Raw genomic sequence first — 22,316 nt, 5'->3', positions numbered from 1 at the left:
ATTAGAACTGTGTGGTACTGTAAAATTAGTCACAACTATATATATATCCTGTTAAATTTCACATTAATGCAAATATCTAATCAACCAATCACATGGCAGTTGCTTCAATGCATTTAGGGGTGTGGTCCTGGTCAAGACAATGTGCTGAACTCCAAACTGAATGTCAGAATAGGAAAAAAAGGTGATTTAAGCAATTTTGAGCATGGCATGGTTGTTGGTGCCAGGCGGGCCGGTCTGAATATTTCACAATCTGCTCAGTTACTGGGATTTTCACGCACAACCATTTCTAAGGTTTACAAAGAATGGTGTGAAAAGGGAAAACATCCAGTATGCGGCAGTCCTGTGGGCGAAAATGCCTTGTTGATGCTAGAGGTCAGAGGAGAATGGGCCGACTGATTCAAGCTGATAGAAGAGCAACTTTGACTAAAATAACCACTCGTTACAACCGAGGTATGCAGCAAAACACAACACGCACAACCTTTAGGCGGATGGGCTACAACAGCTGAAGACCTCACCGGGTACCACTCATCTCCACTACAAATAGGAAAAAGAGGCTATAATTTGCACGAGCTCACCAAAATTGGACAGTTGAAACTGGAAAAATGGTGCCTGGACTGATGAGTCTCGATTTCTGTTGAGACATTCAGATGGTAGAGTCAGAATTTGGCGTAAACAGAATGAGAACATGGATCCATCATGCCTTGTTACCACTGTGCAGGCTGGTGGTGGTGGTGTAATGGTGTGGAGGATGTTTTCTTGGCACACTTTAGGCCCCTTAGTGCCAATTGGGCATCGTTTAAAGGCTACGGCCTACCTCAGCAATGTTTCTGACCATGTCCATCCCCTTATGACCACCATGTACCCACATCCTCTGATGGCTACTTCCAGCAGGATAATGCACCGTCACAAAGCTTGAATCATTTCTAATTGGTTTCTTGCATTGTCTCTTAAAATGACCACACCTAATTTACTAGCTCTGCTGTCCGTGTCTTTAATGTTAATCCAAAAAAAATGAAATCACTCACTGCTCTTGACTGAATTACTTTGTAGTTTTAACAAGAATTTATCCACAGTCAAACCAATTATTAAGACACCACATATAATTGTTTATATTGTTTTACTGGTAGGTGCAGGACATTATAATTTATGAAAGTGAGTATAGCAAAATAAAGCGAACTGTGACATATTATACCCAAAAATTCTTCATACTGTAGACTACCAGTGAAATTGATAAAAAAATAAAGAAATTTGGGACCAAAAATTATTCAGACACTTTGACCTGATCATGTTTTGCTTACGTGTTTTTTTCTTTAATTGCTAATGAAACCTTTTTACAACACAGACTGAACAAAATTATGCATTGCTTGGTAATTGATCAACAAAGAATTGATAGTTGTGTAAATATTGTCACACTAACAGTTGTCTGAAGTGTTGGTTGATTGTAATCCATTAGATATCTTTCAATCAAAGTTATCTGACATTATCAAGATGAAATTGTTCTGACAGTTTAACTCTGATTTCTTGCTATATTTTATTGCCAATTTCTAAACTATAGCAAATAAACTACAAACTTGAAAAAAACTTAAACATTGTATAAATAGCACAAATAAATAAATATAATGAACATGCAAAATATAAATACTCTCAAACAGGGCCTACTGAAACAACCTGCACCGGGGCCCAGATGTTCATGTGAACAACAAATCAATGAAAACCGTTGAGATGTCTACTAGTTCTCTCCATTCTCATATTATGGCCACATCTTGAGCACTTTACTCTCTTTGCTAGTAACTTTTTGCTTTGTAGACATTTAATGAGCTTGAATTTACTTTTAGTTTTGAGTTTCTGAATCGCAAAAAGTAATAATTTTGAATGCAACATTGCTGTTATTCTTCAAGACACACTTGACTTTATAAGTTCATGAGCGCGCTGCTAACCAGGCCGTTGGTGCTAATAGGCATGTTCGACTTGAAGCAGCGCTGCACAGAATGATCACTGTATGACATCAAAGTACCGCGAGAGCGATAAGAGAGCACACGGATCCAATGCATTCGAATCGCTCTTGCGGTACTTTGATGTCATACAGTGATCATTCTCAAGTCGAACATACCTAAAAATAAATTAAAGAAGCAAAGTGCAAAGAAGAACCTGCTTCAATCATGCAGGGTGGCTTAAACATAATACAAACTTTAACCCAAATATTTTAACCCAAATAAAACTTTAACGTTATGGTATTGCAACGTCTTTGCAAGTATACAGAAACTGGGATAACTGTAAATATATCAAAGACGCACCAGAGCTTCACGTAGGGTTTAAAGGAGGAATTACAGTAATAAAAATCCAAAATATGTCATTAGTCAACGAGGACGATGGGGTGGCACCAACCGCAACATTTCGCGCCAATCAGCAGATTTGAGCAAGATGGATGAGAAAAGTAAAGCAACGCGCTGTGGGATGAAAATTACCAACAAATACAGCTCAGATGAATACGGTAAGTAATGTTACTTGTAACATACCATTTTTTGTTTGGTGTATTTCTGTCAGGCTTGCAAACTGGGGTTGCCTGGGTGGATTGAAATTTTGGTAACTCATTGTCCCGGTTTCACAGACAAGGCTTAAGCCTAATCCCGGACTGAAATATATGTTTGAGCTGTTTTAACTGAAAATATCTTATCTTAAAATATGTCAGGGCAATTGTTTCGCACACTAGTAATGTTTTTTTTATCCTAAGGCATGTTTATAAAAGGTAATTTAGCTAAAAGTCCTAATTGAAATGAGGCCTAATGGCTTAATCTAAACCATGTCTGTGAAACATGCCATTATTTTTTTATGAATTTAAACATACTGTTGTAAATTGCCAATATGCTTTGTTGTAACTTACTAGACTTAAACTTAATTTTTTTTTTTTTTTACTTTCTCTATTAATGTTTCTTGCTATTTAGATAACTAACTAATATTACCCTGTTATTTACTAATTGAATAACATATTTTACTGGTCTAATTACTTTTTTAAAAATTCTGCACTGTGTGGCAAAAATAATTTGTTACGATATAAATGGAATATACTTCGTCTGTCTACAGTTTCTAATTCAGAAAAGCTTTTATTTGTAACTTTCAGCTTCATAGTTCACAAGTCAAGGCACTGGTGAGGGTTCGGCCATTTTAAGGTATGAATCTTTTCAATTGCAAAACCATTTGCATTGAAACGTTTTCTCCCTAAAGTTTCACAATTCAACGTGGAAATGGCATGTTGATGCGCCCACTGTGTTCCTTTAACAGTCATTGTGAAGCGCAAAATAATAATCGTGCCATCTGTTCACATTATTTCAACTACTTTTTTTAAATGAACAAACATGTTTAACAGTTGGATTTGTGGTGGAACCCTACATTACCAATAAATAATGCTAAACAGAGAATTCCACGTCGTGGCCTTAACACATTTCGAAAAGCTTCAAATAAGAGCTTAAAAAAATCCTTTTTCTGTCTTTGCCCATAACAGGGATTGAAAAGTCAGCACAGTTAGGCCTACTACTAAATAGTGCATTCTCTATCAACACTGAATGCAAGTTTCATTAAAAAAGAACAATTTTGAACAAGAATTGAGAAAATGGCATTGTTGTCAGACTACATCTAGATCGGATTCAGAATGATGATCAAAAATGTTACGCCCCTCACCATACTGTGATCTGTGTCCCGGCACGACAACATGAAAACAATAAAAAACCATTACAAACAAGGGCATGCATGCAGTGGGGACATAACTACGGATTATGACTTATACTGTCTTTTTCACTTGTTTAAAATTATTCCTGTTCTACTGGCATTTGACATTTGCCTGAAACATTACAATGCTCATGATAATGAATTATCATTAACTTTAACCCTGACTATATAACAGTGAAAACACTGACAGAATACTGATCAGATTATGAAGATCTGGAATAAATTTAACTGGTGTGGAATTTGTCACTTTATATCAGTTAAATTAATTAAACAATATTTGTTTTGGACAAACAATGTCCCATGCTGGTGGAAAAATTCCTACCAGTAGATTTATTTTCTGTTGTCTTATGTTTTGAGATTTAGTTGGGCAGCCTAATAATGTGAAACAAAGCCAAATGTTTGAGTTGGCAACCCTGCTTATGTACATGTTTTCAGGTGTTTCTTTAATGCTGAACTATGCTTGCTTCCCCCATAGTTGTACCTCCAAGCAATAATGTTCAGACTGAAAATACGTAATTCAATACAATTGCTGATACATGTGTAAAGTGGGAAAAAATTAATTGGTATTTGCCTGTCCTGATATATCAAACAGTATTTTGGTATAAAAAGTATACTCAAGTGAAAATATGCATACAGTATTTGCACATTTTCAAAATAATTAAATTATGGTTAATATTATTTTTTTTTTTTGTACAACTAAAATAACAAGTAGATTTACCCTAATAACTGTTGTATGTGTAGCTTTTTTCCATTTAAAATATCAACATGAAAAAATATGAACAATACATTTATTTTTATGCAAAATACAAAATAATAATGTGGCTTTAATAAAAATATAATTGGCTTGCTCATTGAAGTTTACCCATCCAACTATCTATCATATTTTAGCCTAAATAAAACCCATCTATTTTTTTGAGCTCATAGCGTTCATTCAGGTACTCCTGGGATGGGTTCACAAATGAAATGACTGGTTATGAGGATTGAAAACAGTTGGCTTTTGGCATAAACACTTCTTCACAATATGGAAATGAAGTTGATCAAAACGTTTCATGCCAACATTAAAACTGTTTAAAGGGGTCATATGATGTTGCTAAAAAGAACATTATTTTGTGTATTTGGTGTAATGCAATATGTTTATGCATTTAAGGTTAAAAACACATTATTTTCCACATACTGTACATTATTGTTTCTCCTATATGTCCTGCCTTTCTGAAACGTGTCGATTTTTTCTAAGCTCATTGGTCTGAAAAGCAAGGTGTGCTCTGAATGGCCTGCTATCCAGTGCGTTGTGATTGGCTGAATGCCTCAAGCGTGTGACGGAAATGTTACGCCCCTCACCATACTGTGATGTGTGTCCCGGCACGACAACATAAAAACAATAAAAACCCATTACAAACAAGGGCATGCATGCAGTGGGGACATAACTACTGATTATAATGACTTATACTGTCTTTTTGCACGTTGTGTATCGCACTGCGTTTACAAAATCATGTCTGTATTTGTGATCGGGGAAACAACAAGCAAGCAGTGCTACTCTACACAGCTCAAAACTCAAGTTTGAATCATCAGTGGCACAATCTTTAAATATGTAAACGTACTTACAGACTGTGAGTCAGAAGAGTCAGACTGTCCTTGCAAAGTTGTAATTGCCACACTTTATAGATACAGACACCAGCATTGTAGGCTAATCTCGCAGGAAACAGCCTTTGTCCTCTGCAAAATTTCTTGCACACATCTGAATATGTGAGTTGAACTGTTCTGGAACAGTGTTGAAATAAAACTTAACCACTGATTTCCAGTTATGTCCTCTTTTGGAAGACCAAGCAAAGTAGTTTTGCTTTCACAACTCAACAGCATCTCCACAATATGGCGCCGGCAGCAACAGCGAAAATAAAATTTACGCCTTCTCTCTTTGCGTGAACATTTGGGCGGCGTTATGCAAATCTTCCCACATCGTGATGTAGAGCAGTGGGGGGGGGGGGGGTGTTAGTGTTAGAACGAGACGTTTTAAGAGGGTGTGGATGAGTCAATTCACAAGGTCTGGAATGGATGCACCCACATATGAAAACAGCTGTGGTGTCTAAGCTTTTCCGTGTGGTATGCTCACGTGACACAGTAGTCCGATGCGTGCTTTAAGGTACACATCAGTTCAATGGTGCATATGGATGTGGCCATTGCTTTAATGAAGGAAAAACAGTGCCAAAGGAAAGAGGATATGCAAGAGTCTATCCACCCACTGAGGCACCAAAAAGAACCAATGGCCATGTCATTGAATGTGAGCAGATGGCCATCGAGAATGATGTTGACCATGTTTATGGCTTAAAAACAGTTTCACCATTAGTCCTCCTGAATTCCTCCACTGGTTTTGACACTGTGAACAGCTTTCCAACTGACTACATGCACTGTGTTATCTTGGGAGTGACAAAGCAATTCTTGGACTTGTGGTTCAATAGTAAGTACCATGAAAGCCCTTGGTACATCGGTACATCACATAACCATGTGGCTCAAAGGCTGCTTACCATCAAACCTCCATCTGATATACCATATATGAGTACCATGGACTGTGAAAGTAGCACAAAGGTGGAAGGCTGCAGAATGCCGAAGCTGGCTATTGTACTACAGTTGACCAAGATTCTTCCAAAACATTTTTTGAAAAATTGGCTACTTATGCTCACTACTATTTCTTGCTTTCTTAAAAACGCAATCACAGAAAGTGACTTGGCAGCCGCAACATTCAAGATAAAAAAGTTTGCGTAGGAGATACCAATGACATATGGGTTGTTCCAAGTCAACTCAAGATGAACTGTCAAGATGTCTGGACCTCCTTGGTGTACATCTGCATTTTCATTTGAGGGCCACAACCAAAAACTGAAGAGGTTGTGTCATGGAACAAATTACATTCCATCTTAAATTGCACTGCAATACAACACACTTCAGTCAATTCCTCAACAACTGAAACAAATGATGACTAGCACTGTAGGATAGACAAACTTGTCAATGACTGGCTAGGTGTTTATCCTCTAGCCATAGAAGCTGGAAGGTCTCATTTTGTTGGGATGTTCTCGACAAAAAGTCCTAAATCACAAGGACAAGTTCTTATTGCTGCTAGTCTGCTCTGTCTAAAAAACAAAAAAAAAATACAGAGAAATATGGAAAGGTGTACAAACACAACAGTTTTACAATACAACTAAGAAATGGTTGCATTGGAAAGAATGAGTCAATTGTAAATATCATATATGATCACAAAAATGATCCACTGATCCAAGTTCAGCTTTTACAAACTGCACCTGCTGCTTTTGTGTCTGAAGGATCTCCTTCCCATATAAAATAAGTATTTGTATTTATATTCTATATGGATCTGTATAAAGGTTATATGATTTATAAACTGAGATGAGTATAATGTATAAATGGTAACAACAATTTATTGTTACCTAGAAAAATAGCACAATTTGTACAAACATTTTATTGTCAGCATAGTATTGTGACGCTAGGTAAGGGAGACAGGAGGCAAAAGCAAGTAAACAGTGTTTATTGTAAATGACGTGCTGATGGAGGGTCGGAGAGTGACGCAGGAATCTGGATGGCAGCACAGACTGGTGAGTAGGTGCGTTGAGTGCGCTGGTACAGATGACGGTGGTGGTAGATCCGATAGAGGTGATGATAATCCGTGTACGAAGGGAACAATCCAGGGCAAACCAAAACAGGAGACAAAGCAGGACAGGAACACGAGAACCAGACATCTAACACGGAGGACCTCAAACAACGATCTGACAAACAAGAGACGAAAGACAGGGCGTTATAAAGGCGGTGGGGATGAGATGCACCTGCCGCTGATCAGGCGATCAGTGGCCACACCCACATGAACCAATCAACATGACATAACCAGACTACAGCTGGAGACGGTGCGTTCACGAACCGTGACAGTACCCCTCCTCCTAAGGACGCCTCCTGGCGTCCCCAGAATCTCTTACCTGTCGATTGTAATCATCGATAAGGGAGTGATCCAGGATGTCCCTGGCAGGTACCCAACTTCTCTCCTCCGGACCGTAACCCTCCCAGTCCACCAAGTACTGAAATCCGCGTCCCCTCCTTCTAGAGTCCAGAATGCGATTTACCAAATAGGTGGTCTCCCCATCTACGAGACGCGGCGGGGGAGGAACCGGGGTAGGCGGATTAATGGGAGAATGAAATACGGGCTTAATTTTGGACACATGAAAGGCGGGATGAATTCTCCTGTACGTAGGAGGGAGTTTAAGGCGGACTGCCACCGGACTAATGATTTTGGTGACAGTAAACGGGCCAATAAATTTGGGAGCCAATTTATTAGATACGGAACGGAGAGGAATATTCTTGGTTGAAAGCCACACCCTTTGACCCACGACGTATACGGGAGGCCTAGACCGGTGGCGATCGGCCTTGGCCTTGGTGCGCGCCCCCGCTTGGAGTAGAGTCTCACGGGCTCTGGTCCAAGTGCGGTGGCACCTCTGGACGAAGGCGTGAGCGGAGGGGACCGCAACTTCGGATTCCATACTGGGAAAAATAGGTGGCTGGTAACCTACACTACACTCAAAAGGAGATAGGCCCGTAGCTGATACTGGTAAGGTATTGTGGGCGTACTCCACCATAGACAATTGTTGGCTCCAGGAGGAAGGATTCTTGGAGACCAAACATCGCAACACCCTTTCCAAATCTTGGTTGGCTCTCTCGGTTTGCCCATTGCTCTGGGGGTGAAACCCTGAGGACAGACTTACAGTCGCTCCCAGTAGTCTACAGAATTCTTGCCAAAATTTAGCCACAAATTGGGGTCCCCTGTCGGAAACCACGTCTATCGGGAGGCCATGTAACCGAAAGACGTGGTCTACGACGGTCAACGCTGTCTCCTTGGCTGAGGGTAATTTGGGCAAGGGAATAAAATGGGCTGCCTTCGAGAACCGGTCCACCACGGTTAAAACCACCGTGTTTCCCTGGGAGGGTGGGAGGGCGGTAATAAAATCTAGAGCGATGTGGGACCAGGGTCTCGAAGGAACCGGCAGCGGTTGGAGTAACCCATCAGGGGGCCGATTGGAAGTCTTACCAGTGGCACAAACCGAGCAAGCCAAAACAAAACTGTGAATGTCGCGAGCCATAAGTGGCCACCAGAATCGTTGCTTGACTAAAAATCTAGTACGGTTAACCCCTGGATGGCAAGCTACATTCGAGCAATGTCCCCACTGGATAACGTTGGACCTTAATCCCTCCGGCACAAATAAACGGTTCGGTGGGCACCCGGGCGGAGGCGTTACCCCTTCTAAGGCCGTTCTGACCTTCGATTCGATCTCCCATGTGAGAGTGGAGACCACTAATGTCTTCGGAAAAATACTCTCGGGAGTGGACGGGCGTTCGGAATGGTCAAAAATACGCGACAAAGAATCGGGTTTGATATTCTTGGAACCCGGGCGGTACGAGATAGTAAAGTCAAAACGTCCGAAAAAAAGTGCCCACCGAGCCTGCCTGGAGTTCAACCTCTTAGCGGTGCTAATGTACTCTAAATTCTTGTGGTCAGTCCATACTATAAAAGGAACCCCCGATCCCTCTAACCAGTGTCGCCATTCCTCTAATGCCATCTTAACTGCCAACAATTCTCGGTTACCAATATCATAATTTCGTTCTGCCGGGGATAAACGATATGAAAAATACGCGCAAGGATGGACCTTGTCGTCTAAGGGAGAACGTTGAGATAACACCGCTCCTACCCCCACCTCTGATGCGTCGACCTCCACCACGAACTGACGCGTAGGGTCCGGGGTAATCAGAATAGGGGCTGAGCTGAAACGGCTCTTCAGTTTGGCGAACACAGCCTCAGCTGTGTCCGACCACCTGAACGCCGTCTTGGCGGAGGTCAAGGCGGTCAGAGGTGCGGCTAGTTGACTGAAGTTGCGAATAAAACGCCGGTAGAAGTTAGCGAACCCCAGAAACCTCTGTAGGGCCTTACGGGAATCTGGGCTTGGCCATTCTACCACAGCCTTAACTTTCTCGGGATCCATGCGTATTCCCTCAGTCGACACGATATACCCCAAAAATGGAATTGACTGTGCATGAAATTCGCATTTCTCCGCCTTGACAAAAAGCCCATTCTCTAGCAACCTCTGAAGCACTCGTTGGACGTGCTGCACATGTTCCTGGAGAGAAGAAGAAAAAATCAATATGTCGTCCAGGTAGACATAAATGAACTGATCGATCATATCTCGCAGCACGTCGTTAACAAGTGCCTGGAAGACCGCTGGGGAGTTGGAGAGCCCAAACGGCATAACCAAGTATTCAAAGTGCCCTCTGGGGGTGTTAAAAGCGGTCTTCCATTCATCCCCCTCCCTGATCCGAACCAAATGATACGCATTGCGTAAGTCCAGTTTTGTGAAAATTGACGCTCCCTGCAACCTCTCGAAGGCCGAAGACATCAACGGCAAAGGATAAGTATTCTTTACCGTGATGTTGTTCAGTCCCCGGTAATCAATACAAGGTCGCAGAGACCCGTCCTTCTTTCCCACAAAAAAGAACCCCGCCCCCGCAGGAGAAGAGGAAGGGCGGATGAATTTAGAAGCTAGAGAATCAGAAATATATTTCTCCATAGCCTCCCTCTCTGGAACCGAAAGTGAATAGAGTTTGCCCTTAGGTGGAGACTTACCTGACAGTAAATCTATGGCACAGTCGTAAGGACGATGCGGAGGAAGAGAAGCAGCCCGAGACTTACTGAACACTTCCTTCAGATGGAGGTACTCAGCGGGCACGTTAGACAAATCCACCGCCTCCTCCTGCAACACAGACACAGACACAGACGGACAAGCAGACACTAGACAAGACTCATGACATCTTTTGGACCAAGACAAAACAGAGTTAGAGAGCCAGTCAATGCTAGGGTTATGGAGGAGGAGCCAAGGGTGTCCGAGGACAATGGGTGCCAGGGGAGAGTCAAGGATGTGAAAGGAGATGGTTTCGGAGTGATTGCCAGACGTGATGAGTGTGATGTCCTCAGTGATGTATGATATGGTAGGAAGTTGCTGGCCAGTGAGGGCGTGCACCGTGATGTGGTGCGGAAGGGGTTTGAGGGGGATGTGGAGCTTGTGAGCTAATGTGCTGTCCATGAAGTTACCCTCTGCCCCGGAATCCAGTAGTGCCTGACAGTGATGTGTCTGTGCTGACCACCGCAGCCATACCGGGAGGAGCGTGGAAGATGATGGTGATGATGATGATGATGAGGTCTTCTCGGCGGAGATCCCACCCGATAGTAGCCTCATACGTACTACCGGGCCTGGCCTTTTACCGGACAGGCGTGGGCTTGGTGTCCGGCTCCCCCGCAGTAAAGGCAAAGGCCCAGGGACCTCCGCCTCTCCTTCTCCTCCCGGGAAAGCCGAGCTCGCCCTACCTGCATGGGCTCGTGATCGTAGACGGGGCTGGCCACGTCCCCGCCGCTGAACCGCACGTCTGCCGGTCCCCTGGATGGGGTGTTGAGTAGCCCCCTCCTCTCCATCCGTGCCAGACGTGCGTCGACCCGAAGGGCCAGCTCAATGAGCCCATTGAACGACGGGGGAAGGTCCAGGGCATAGATCTCCCTCTGGACGCGGTCAGCCAGCCCATGCAGGAACATGTCCCACTGCGCCTCCTCGTTCCAATGGCACTCCGCCGCCAGTGTCCGGAACTCGATGGAGTAGTCCGAGACGGATCTTTCGTGCTGGCGCAGCTCCGCCAGCCTCCTGGCCGCCTCCCGTCCTGCGGCGGCCCGATCAAAGACCCGTCTCATCTCGACGGAGAGGGCCTGGAACGAGGCGCAGCATGGGTCCTGGTTCTCCCACACCGCTGTTCCCCACAGTGCCGCCCTCCCAGAGAGCAGGGTCAGGACGAACGCCACCTTGGCCCTCTCAGTGGCGAACGTCCTAGGCTGGAGGGCAAAATGCATATCACACCGGTTAAGGAACGCTCTACAATAATCGGGTTCACCTGAGTAAGCCTCCGGAATCGGGAGGCGTGGTTCCGGCTGGGAGGGGGCCTCCGATGGTGCTGGTGGAACAGGCGGTGTGAGTGGCGCAGTGGGGGCTCGTAATAGCTGGAACTGTTGGGTGAGCTCGGACACCTGCGTCACTAAAGCCTGGACCGCGCGACCAGTGTCGTTAAGAGTCCGCTCCTGGGAGTCCATCCTCCGAACACTGGCGCTGAGGAAAGCTTCGAGAGATGAAGGTTGGTTACTCGCTGCCTCCATGTTGTAGGTCAGATCGTTCTGTGACGCTAGGTAAGGGAGACAGGAGGCAAAAGCAAGTAAACAGTGTTTATTGTAAATGACGTGCTGATGGAGGGTCGGAGAGTGACGCAGGAATCTGGATGGCAGCACAGACTGGTGAGTAGGTGCGTTGAGTGCGCTGGTACAGATGACGGTGGTGGTAGATCCGATAGAGGTGATGATAATCCGTGTACGAAGGGAACAATCCAGGGCAAACCAAAACAGGAGACAAAGCAGGACAGGAACACGAGAACCAGACATCTAACACGGAGGACCTCAAACAACGATCTGACAAACAAGAGACGAAAGACAGGGCGTTATAAAGGCGGTGGGGATGAGATGCACCTGCCGCTGATCAGGCGATCAGTGGCCACACCCACATGAACCAATCAACATGACATAACCAGACTACAGCTGGAGACGGTGCGTTCACGAACCGTGACAAGTATATGCAAGCTTTAAATAAACATTGATCTGTATGTTTGTTCAATTGTGTTAAATTATTTTACAGAACATTTTGATTTAGATTTTTACAGCATGATCTCTCTCTCTCTCTCACACACCAACACACACACACACACACACACACACACACACACACACAAAAGGCTACTCTAAATAAGTAAAATTACTCTAAAAAGTAATGCATTCATTAATTCATATAATAAAAAATATCACAGGACTAAGTAGAATTAAATTAAATAAAAACACAATGCCCAGTAAGATTATAATGAAGATCCTAAAGGACACCTTAAGGAAATTCCATTAAAATAAATCTGATTGTTCAATCTATTTAGATCCTACAGGTGCAGTAGGTACAAGTTACAGTGAACAACTTTTTGTTGTGACAGAGCTTTTGTGACAGCTCAAGTCAAAAGAAAATGGGAAAACCTAAAAAAATAAATAAAGTAAGATAATGTGATGATGATGACAACAAAAAATTGTTCACCTCAAAATTTGAATTATTTTTTGATTTGATCATGCTACTGTTTTGCCCTGTTATAGTAATGCAGTAATCTAATGAATTTAATTGACTCTCTTGGTATTTTGGTAAATTGTTGTAGGATCTTAGATGTCCACAGACTGGTGTGAGCACCGAGGATGGTGAGGTTACAGCAGCATCCTGGAAGTGGTCTTCTGTCTTGGATGAGGCAATACAGGGCAGACCGTCCATCATACCACCTAACCTTATTCCCTCATCTGGACCAAACCATCCTCGGTGAGGTCAACAGCTGAAGGAGTAGAGAGGAAGAGGAAAGAAACAGAGGAGCTGATCCACCAGATGGAGGAGAGGAAAGCAGAAAGAGAAATGGAAGCAGTAGAAAGGGAGGAGAGGAGATGGAGAGAGATGACGAAAAGGGAAGAAAGAAGAGAAAGAGAGAGACGAGAATGAGAGGCCAAGGATAGAGAAAAAAGAAAAGAGAGAGAGAGAGAGAGATTTCTTCAGCTTTTAGAGCTCATGGCAAAACAATAAAGAATATTAATATTAAACTACACTTTCTTTCCATTTATTTATGCTGAGGTTTTCATTTGTTTCATGCTGTTTTATGAAGTTTCATTGCAGTGTTAGTTTACAGGGATTTACAGAAGCTAGATTTTGTCAGTTGTGAAGTTCTTAATATGTGGCAGTGAGTAACAACTATTATAAAGCACTTATGTGCACACTGATCTTGTGGTAGTTTTCACCTGTTTTTTTTATTTATTATTATTTGACAGAACAGATTTAGATGTTTACAGGTTGAGCGCTCTCTCTCTCTCTCTCACAAACACACACACACAAACACACACACACACACACACACACACACACACACACACAAACCAACAAACAAAATAGTACAAACAATCCAACACAAATTATACCATTTAAGTTTCCTGTGAGGGTTAGGGTTAGTGTTAGAGTTGGTATAGGGCCATAGAATATACAGTTTGTACAGTATAAAAACTATTACGCCTATGGGATGTCCCCACTTTTCACAAAAAAACAAACGCGCGCATGTGTGTGTGCGCGTTACGACTGATCAAATGAATTGTCCAGCAATCAGTCGAACAGGCCGCAACCATCAACCACGAAATGGATATTAATATCCAAACTATAGTGAATATACTATTTATTAGCACAATAACAATATCAGCAGCTTAAGACATTAACTTGTAAGCACAAAACACAGGACCTGCCTTTAAATACCAACGTTACTTTACTAACAATTCTAAAATGAATCTGTAAACTAATTAACACAAACACACTCTCACAGGCTATGAAACTATATTTAATGTACCAGTTCAGTTATAGTATGGACACATTACTTGTGTTGGGGATTCAAAGGTTCCCTTTCAAGAGTACTCTCGTACTGCGTAAGCTAGCTTACGCTATGGGAAAAGGTCCCCTTTTCTCGAGAATATGAAGCCAAAAATTATCCTTAATTTTTAATAATGTAAAACGCAGTGCTGCAGCACAGCAGACCTAAGCGAAGCGGCTCACGCGCTTATTGGCTGTGCTGTGGCAACTGCAGCAACCTATGGTGAGGCGGCGGAGAGGAACGAACCAATGGCTTCGCGCCCATTGGACGTCAGAGCGCGCCAAAATAGGCGTGGCTGGAACTATATAAGCCGCCGCTTTGCCATAGGGATCAGATTTCATCTCCTTCAGCGATCTCACCTGCACTTCGCTGTCTTCTCCGGAGAAGCCTCTACACGCCGTCGAAAAGCCTCTCAGCGGGATAGCACTGCAACGCAGATCTGAGGACGTCGGCTCGTGCTTCATCCCGACGCCGCCTTCAGCATTCGCTTCCTGCTGCGCCATCCGGCGTGACTATATCCTTTAAAAAGCTAAGTGTGTTTGCCGCTGCATCACACTTTTTCGCAAAAGAGCAAATTTCGAGGCGTTGTTTCAAATGCCTCGGGCCTGCGCTCCCTGCCGAGGCCCTCTGCCCAGCAAGAACCGCCACATCCTCTGTGTCTCCTGCCTGGGCCGCGAGCATGCTGAGAATGCACTCTCCAAGGGCGGCTGCCCTGAGTGCGACAACATGGCTATATCGACCCTGCGGGCTCGATTAGCTCAAACCAGCCACGACGCTCCACCCGCTCCGCCTCTTCTCTCTCAAGTGCCGCGTAAGAAACGCCGCGATCAGAGAATGCCTGAGCACACTGTTACACGCGAGCTCACACCGGAACACTCCCCGCGTGCCTCGCCCGCGCTCTCTCCTTCGCCTGTCCTCTTCGTGGACGAGCAGCGCCAGTCTCTGCTCACCAGCGCCCCCTTCTCCTTCGGAGCGCCTGAGGCGGAAGAAGACAGACACGACAGCCTTTCTCTCGCCGCGTCCAGTAGTGAGGAATGGTCGGGCTCCATTGCGGACCCCCCCCCCCCCCTCTACAGCCCCCAGCTGCACCGGACAACGCGCTGATATCGACGCGGAGCTTACTCGCGTGCTTACAAGGGCTGTCAGCGACCTCCAGCTCGACTGGTCTCCTCCAGACGAGCCCGCTAAAAGCAGGCTGGACGCATGGTTCTTGCAGGGGCGCCCTTCGGCCCCTCCGCAAAGAAACGGCCCCTTCTTCCCGGAAGTTCACGATGAACTCACGAAGTCGTGGAAAGCCCCATTCTCCGCACGTTTGAAAACTTCTGTCTCGTCAGCGCTCTCCTCTGTCGACGGCGCCCGAGACCACGGTTACGAGAGCCTCCCCCCTCTCGAGGAGGCAATTGCTGCACACCTCTGCCCGCCCTCAGCCACAGGATGGCGGTCGAAGCCCGTGCATCCATCCAAACCGTGCCGCACCACCTCAGCTCTCGCTGGCCGAGCATACACCTCCGCTGGTCAAGCTGCTTCGGCTCTACACACCATGGCTGTGCTTCAGGTTTTTCAGGCCAGACTTCTCCGTAACCTGGACGAGTCTGCCCCAGATACCTATGATTTTAAAGATCTCCGCAGCGCTACTGATCTAGCCCTGCGTGCGACAAAGACCACAGCACAAGCGATCGGCCGAAGCATGGCAAGCCTCGCTGTTTTAGAGCGACACCTCTGGCTCACGCTCACGGAGATGAAAGACGCCGACAAATCCGCCTTTCTTGACTCTCCTATCTCTCCTTCCGGCCTCTTTGGCCAGTCGGTTAAGGGTTTCGCTGAACGCTTCACTGAGGCTCAGAAGACGTCACAAGCAATGAGACACTTCCTGCCGAAACGCTCTAGCTCTGCTGCGGGACGCCGTAGAAATGCGCCGCCCCCTCAGACCTCGAAGCCATCGCAGCCAGACTTACAGTCTCACCCAGCGACCAAAACCCAGCACCGCTCTTGCTCTACGAGCTGCAAACCGCCAGAGAGACGGGGACCTCGGCCCAGGATTGTGCTGAACCCCGAGCCTCCGAAGCCCTCCTGACCTTCGTGCTGAAAAGACCGTGGTTAAGTCCCGCTGCGGCCGGACCACCACACAAGAAACCTCACATACTTCCTCCAATCCCCTCACTAAAGGCGGTTGGAGATGTCTATACTGCAGTAAACGAGCCTGTTACAATGCACGCACGCCTGCACACAAACGCCGCTTTCACGGCGACCTCAATAAAGCACAAAAAGAGCTTTTTCTATGTAGGCAGTGTGCCCACTACACAGTACGCACCCCTACATGTATACACACTCCCCCAAGTGTCACAAAAACACACTCGGGTCCCCTTTCATGCCCACCTTCCCGCTCGCGCCGGAGGTGCTCTAAATGTAGCGCGCGTGCCCACTTCTCAGTGCGCAACCCTACAAATAAGCACTGTCACCACAGTGTCCCAAGCACAGCATACTCGAGCTACTGGTCCCCTCATAACAGGCGGCCAGTGCCCGAAGCACATTCAACCCATAGCCGCACGAGCCGCTGCATGGCAGGCCATCCCCGGCATATCAAATTGGGTTTTGAATATAATAAAACGAGGTTACTCGCTCCAGTTCGCTCGCAGACCGCCGCGCTTTCGCGCCGTGGTCGAAATGAAAGTGAAAAGCGAAATGACACACGTCCTTCGCGCCGAACTGATAAACCTTCTTGCAAAAGGGGCAATAGAAACTGTCCCCCCTGCGCAGCGCGAGTCAGGCTTTTACAGCCGCTACTTCCTCGTACCAAAAAAGGATGGCGGTCTCAGACCCATCCTAGATCTCAGACGTTTGAACAAAGCGCTTATGACGCGATCGTTCAAAATGTTAACTACCAAACAAATACTCGCGCAAATTCGCCCGAGGGATTGGTTTTTCTCAGTGGATCTGAAAGACGCTTACTTTCACATTCAAATAGCACCTCATCACAGGCCATTCTTGAGATTCGCCTTCGAGGGGCAGACTTATCAGTACATGGTTCTTCCATTCGGCCTCTCCGTAGCTACCCGTACGTTTACACGGTGCATGGATGCCGCTCTCGCACCCCTGAGAATGCGGGGAGTGCGAGTATTGAACTACCTCGACGACTGGCTAGTTTTAGCCCATTCCGAGGAACTACTGACAACACACAGATCCTGGATCATCAGCCATTTAGAATGCCTGGGTCTCACGATCAACACTGTCAAGAGCGCTCTGTCTCCCAGCCAGAGGATTTCCTTTTTGGGGATAGACATAGACTCTGTGACATGTACAGCGCGTCTGACGTCACAGCACGCTCTCACTATTCAGCATCTAGCCGTGTCGTTCAAAGCCGGGTCTCTTTACCCGCTCAAACGATTTCAAGAAACGCTAGGTCTGATGGCATCAGCCTCTGCGGTTCTCAAACTGGGCCTGCTGCGCATGCGCCCACTACAACGCTGGCTGAGAGACCGTGTTCCAGCGCGCGCCTGGATTTCCGGCCGCGCGCGCATCAAGGTGACCCACGGCTGCATCACAGCTCTGGCCCCTTGGAAAATAGCCAACTGGTATCAGTTAGGCGTAAGCACGGGCGCTGTCTCGAAATGGAAAGTAGTCTCGACAGATGCATCCAACCTCGGTTGGGGCGCCCTGTACGAGGGCAGGTCTGCCTCCGGCCTCTGGTCGAGCCCGGAGCGACTGTTACACATAAACTGTCTGGAGATGATAGCGGTCGAACTATCCCTGAAAGCTTTCTTCCCATTTTTAAAGGGCCACCACGTTCTGGTCAGATCAGACAACATGTCAGTGGTGGCCTACATAAATCGCCAGGGTGGTGTCAGGTCAAAAACCTTGCACACCCTGACCGAACGTCTTCTGACATGGGCACATTACAACCTGCGCTCGCTAAAGGCAGCGCATGTACCTGGCATCCTGGCCCGGACATGCTTTCCAGGGCGAATGTTCCCCCTGGGGAGTGGTCTCTTCACCCACAAACGGTTCAGTTGATGTGGAGCATCTTCGGCAGGGCAGAGGTCGACCTCTTCGCCTCAGAAGACAACGCTCATTGCCCAATATATTTTTCAAAGAGCAAGGACGCGCTGGCCCTCGATTGGCCCAGACGCCCGCTTTATGCCTTCCCACCGGTCGCGATGCTACCGCAGGTCATCGATCGGGTCAGGAAGAACAGATGTGCTATGCTGCTAGTAGCCCCACTCTGGACGACCCAACCTTGGTTCTCCGAGCTGATGCAGCTGTCCAGTACAGCCCCATGGCCAATACCGCTGCGGAAAGATCTCCTCACGCAGCTGAAGGGCGCGCTCTGGCATCCCCACCCCGAACTTTGGGCCCTTCATGTATGGCCCCTCAACGGGTACCCGGGAACCTCCCTGAGGGAGTGTTAAAGACCATTACGGAAGCCAGAGCGCCCTCAACCAGGCGCCTTTACGCGCAGAAATGGTAAGTGTTCTCCACCTGAAGAAACCTACGACCCTCACTTATGTGACGTGACGGAGATACTCTCCTTCCTACAGGAGCGTTTAGATGCGGGCAGATCCCCGTCTACGCTCAAAGTTTATGTGGCAGCCATTGCAGCTTCTCATGCTCCGGTGGCCGGCCTATCACTGGGAAAAAACGAACTGGTCATTCGTTTCCTTAAGGGAGCTCGTCGGATGAACCCTCCCCGACCCCCTTCAATCCCTTCCTGGGACCTGTCTACGGTCCTAGAGGCCTTAAAGGGCCCCCCTTTTGAACCGCTTCAGTCTGTCGACATGAAGCTTCTTTCGTTCAAAACCGCTTTTCTACTGGCTCTGGCCTCAGTCAAGCGAGTGGGAGATTTACATGCGCTATCTGTAAACGCTGACTGTCTCGAATTTGGGCCTAATGACTCCAGAGTCAGGACGAAAGCAACACGAGCTTCATCTGCCCCGTCAGGGCTCTCAAAACCTATATTGCGCGCTCCGCCTCATTCAGGAGGTCGGACCAGCTCTTCATATGCTTTGGTGGGCGCACCCGAGGTCTCGCCACCACGAAGCAAAGCCTATCGCGATGGATAGTAGACACTATCTCGCTGGCTTACAAATCTAAGGGCCTTCGCTGCCCGTTCGGCATCAGAGCCCATTCCACCCGAGGTATGGCCTCATCATGGGCGTGGTCCTGCGGGATACCACTGGATGATATCTGTGCGGCGGCAGGCTGGGCCTCTCCGTCCACATTTATTAGATTCTATAATCTGCAAGTCCCTGCCCTGCAGGCCAGGGTACTTTCTATATAGACGTGCTAAGCCTTATCACGTCCCCCTTTTTTCGTTCCCTATATAAAGCTCACTAAGGTTGGCTGTTGGGACTGGGATTTCTCCTGCTATAAAGCCCCGGGCTCTCTCCTCGGGCTGTGACAGGTCGAAGTTCCCGAGCACGCACAGCGTTTTACATTGTGTTCCCATAGCGTAAGCTAGCTTACGCAGTACGAGAGTACTCTCGAAAGGGAACGTACTCGGTTACTAACGTAACCTCGGTTCCCTGAGATGAGGGAACAAGTACTGCGTAACCTGCCGTGCTATGTGCTCGGATCGGGTGATCGCTTCAGTCGATTTAAAACCTGATCCCTATGGCAAAGCGGCGGCTTATATAGTTCCAGCCACGCCTATTTTGGCGCGCTCTGACGTCCAATGGGCGCGAAGCGCCCCCATTGGTTCGTTCCTCTCCGCCGCCTCACCATAGGTTGCTGCAGTTGCCACAGCACAGCCAATAAGCGCGCGAGCCGCTTCGCTTAGGTCTGCTGTGCTGCAGCACTGCGTTTTACATTATTAAAAATTAAGGATAATTTTTGGCTTCATATTCTCGAGAAAAGGGGACCTTTTCCCATAGCGTAAGCTAGCTTACGCAGTACTCGTTCCCTCATCTCAGGGAACCGAGGTTACGTTAGTAACCGAGTACGTTTTCCAAGTTTGTTGATTTGTGGATGGTGTATTTACATCTGGAGTGATGTCTTGGGAAGGGCAGTCAGGATGGGCGCAGGCTGAAGGATGGATGTGGAGTTTTGTGGGCTGGTTGAAGTGTGAGGCAAGCAAAGACAAAGAAGGAGACATGGTTTTGTGGCAAAACAGCTTAAATATGAGATCCTCAACAGAAAAGTAATTAAGTAGAAGAAAGAAAAGAGTGTGGCAAGACTAGATGGTTTATTTTCTCTTGTTGGTAGATGGGTGGTAAGCCAGCAGGCCAAAAAGCCCAAAAGTACCCAATAAGTCCAAAAAATACCTTGATCAGTTAAACATTAGCTGTGTTTTCATTACCCTTCATATTGCGCAAAATTTGCAACATTATCAACTCATCATAACAGTAAAATAGGGCGTTCTAATTTGGGCTGTTCAAATAATCAAATGCAATTATCATGCGCATTTAGTCAGTAAAGCTGGTTCTGTGATTAGTAAATCTCCATCACATGCTTTCAGATGGAGTAGCATTTATTATATTAGAAAATAATTCATTAGTACATTAGAGCTGTAGTTCAGTCAAGCTTAGCAAAATTTTCCTGATATAAATTTTTGGTCATACCACCCATCACTCCCTGCTGTGCTGTGGCATGTTTCAGAAGCATCCCAGAAGTGGCTCTCCATGCTGCTTCACCAAAGATACACACATATGCCTCCTTAAAAATAATGCCTAGTGCAATGGCTGTGATTAACATAAACGTACCAACATCCATGACTTATCATGAGAGGAAAAAAATACATTTTAATCACAAAACATAAAATCTGTAATGTAAATGTAGCTATTGTCTTTGATTCAGGGTGTAACCACATTCATTAATCAACATCTTCTTTATTTTCCAGCACCTGCAAAGTTTAATTCAGTCATGATTTCTATAATGAGAATGATACATTTTACGCTGAATTGACTGATATCAATATTTGAGACATGAATTATCATACCAAACACACATAAGATGCTCCTGACAATTACATCTGGCTCATAGTCAAACTATCATTCTCATTATAAATCAATAATTACTATTTACAATATTAAGAATACTAAGAAAGTTGAGGTCTAACTAAAAAAATGAAGGAGGGAGAGGGAAGCAATTGACGTCCTGGGTTGCCAATGGCATTAATAACCTTGGATTAAGCATAATTGTTGTACATGGATTATAGACATGATATGGAGTTGTGTAGTGGAAGGATGTATGGTCTTCTTAGCATCATTTTGGAATGATCTTATGAATTTTTCATATGTAAAGCCAGTCTCTGTGCCATTCTGAGAGTGGTGAGGAATTCAGTCCTGTTAGGAAACGGTCGAAAGTTCTTGAGAGGGAGTCTGAGTCTGGGCGAGGTAAACCAGGGGTTTTCCTTGTGAGAGTCATGATGTGCTGTTTTGTTTTTCGACCATTTCTCTTGGTTAACTGCCTAAAATGGACAATGTTAGAGGGGTCTTTCCTTGTCTGGGACAAAGATGGAGAGGGACAAACTGAGGAGTTAGGAGCTTGTGGCATTAAATGACAGAATCTCTGAATTTACGGCCCTCCATGTTGTGAATTTTACTCTAATTTTTCAGGTCAGTTTCAATTCTGATCAATTATGTTATCAGTGTTTGATTACCGTATTTTCCGGACTATAAGTCACACTTTTTTTCATAGTTTGGCCGGTCCTGCGACTTATAGTCAGGTGCGACTTATTTATCAACATTAAATTGACATGAACCAAGGGAAATGAAACCAAGAGAAAACATTACCGTCTCCAGCAGTGAGAGGGCACTCTATGCTGCTCAGTGCTCCTGTAGTCTACACTGAAAACATAGAGCACTCTCTCACGGCTGGAGACGGTAATGTTTTCTCTTGGTTCTTGGTTCTAAATAAATGCGACTTATAGTCCAGTGAGACTTATATATGTTTTTTCCTCATCATGACGTATTTTTGGACTGATGCGACTTATACTCAGGTGCGACTTATAGTCCGAAAAATACGGTAATTGCTTTTAAACCTGAGTCATTATTATTGCTATTATTGCTATTGCTTTTCTCCTTGCATGTGTGGTTCCATTTTCTTACGAG

This window comes from Carassius carassius, chromosome 1 (genome assembly GCF_963082965.1).
Source record: "Carassius carassius chromosome 1, fCarCar2.1, whole genome shotgun sequence".
Lineage (NCBI taxonomy): Eukaryota > Metazoa > Chordata > Actinopteri > Cypriniformes > Cyprinidae > Carassius > Carassius carassius.
The sequence above is the reverse complement of the archived record's forward strand: the minus strand, read 5'-3'. Positions refer to the sequence as shown.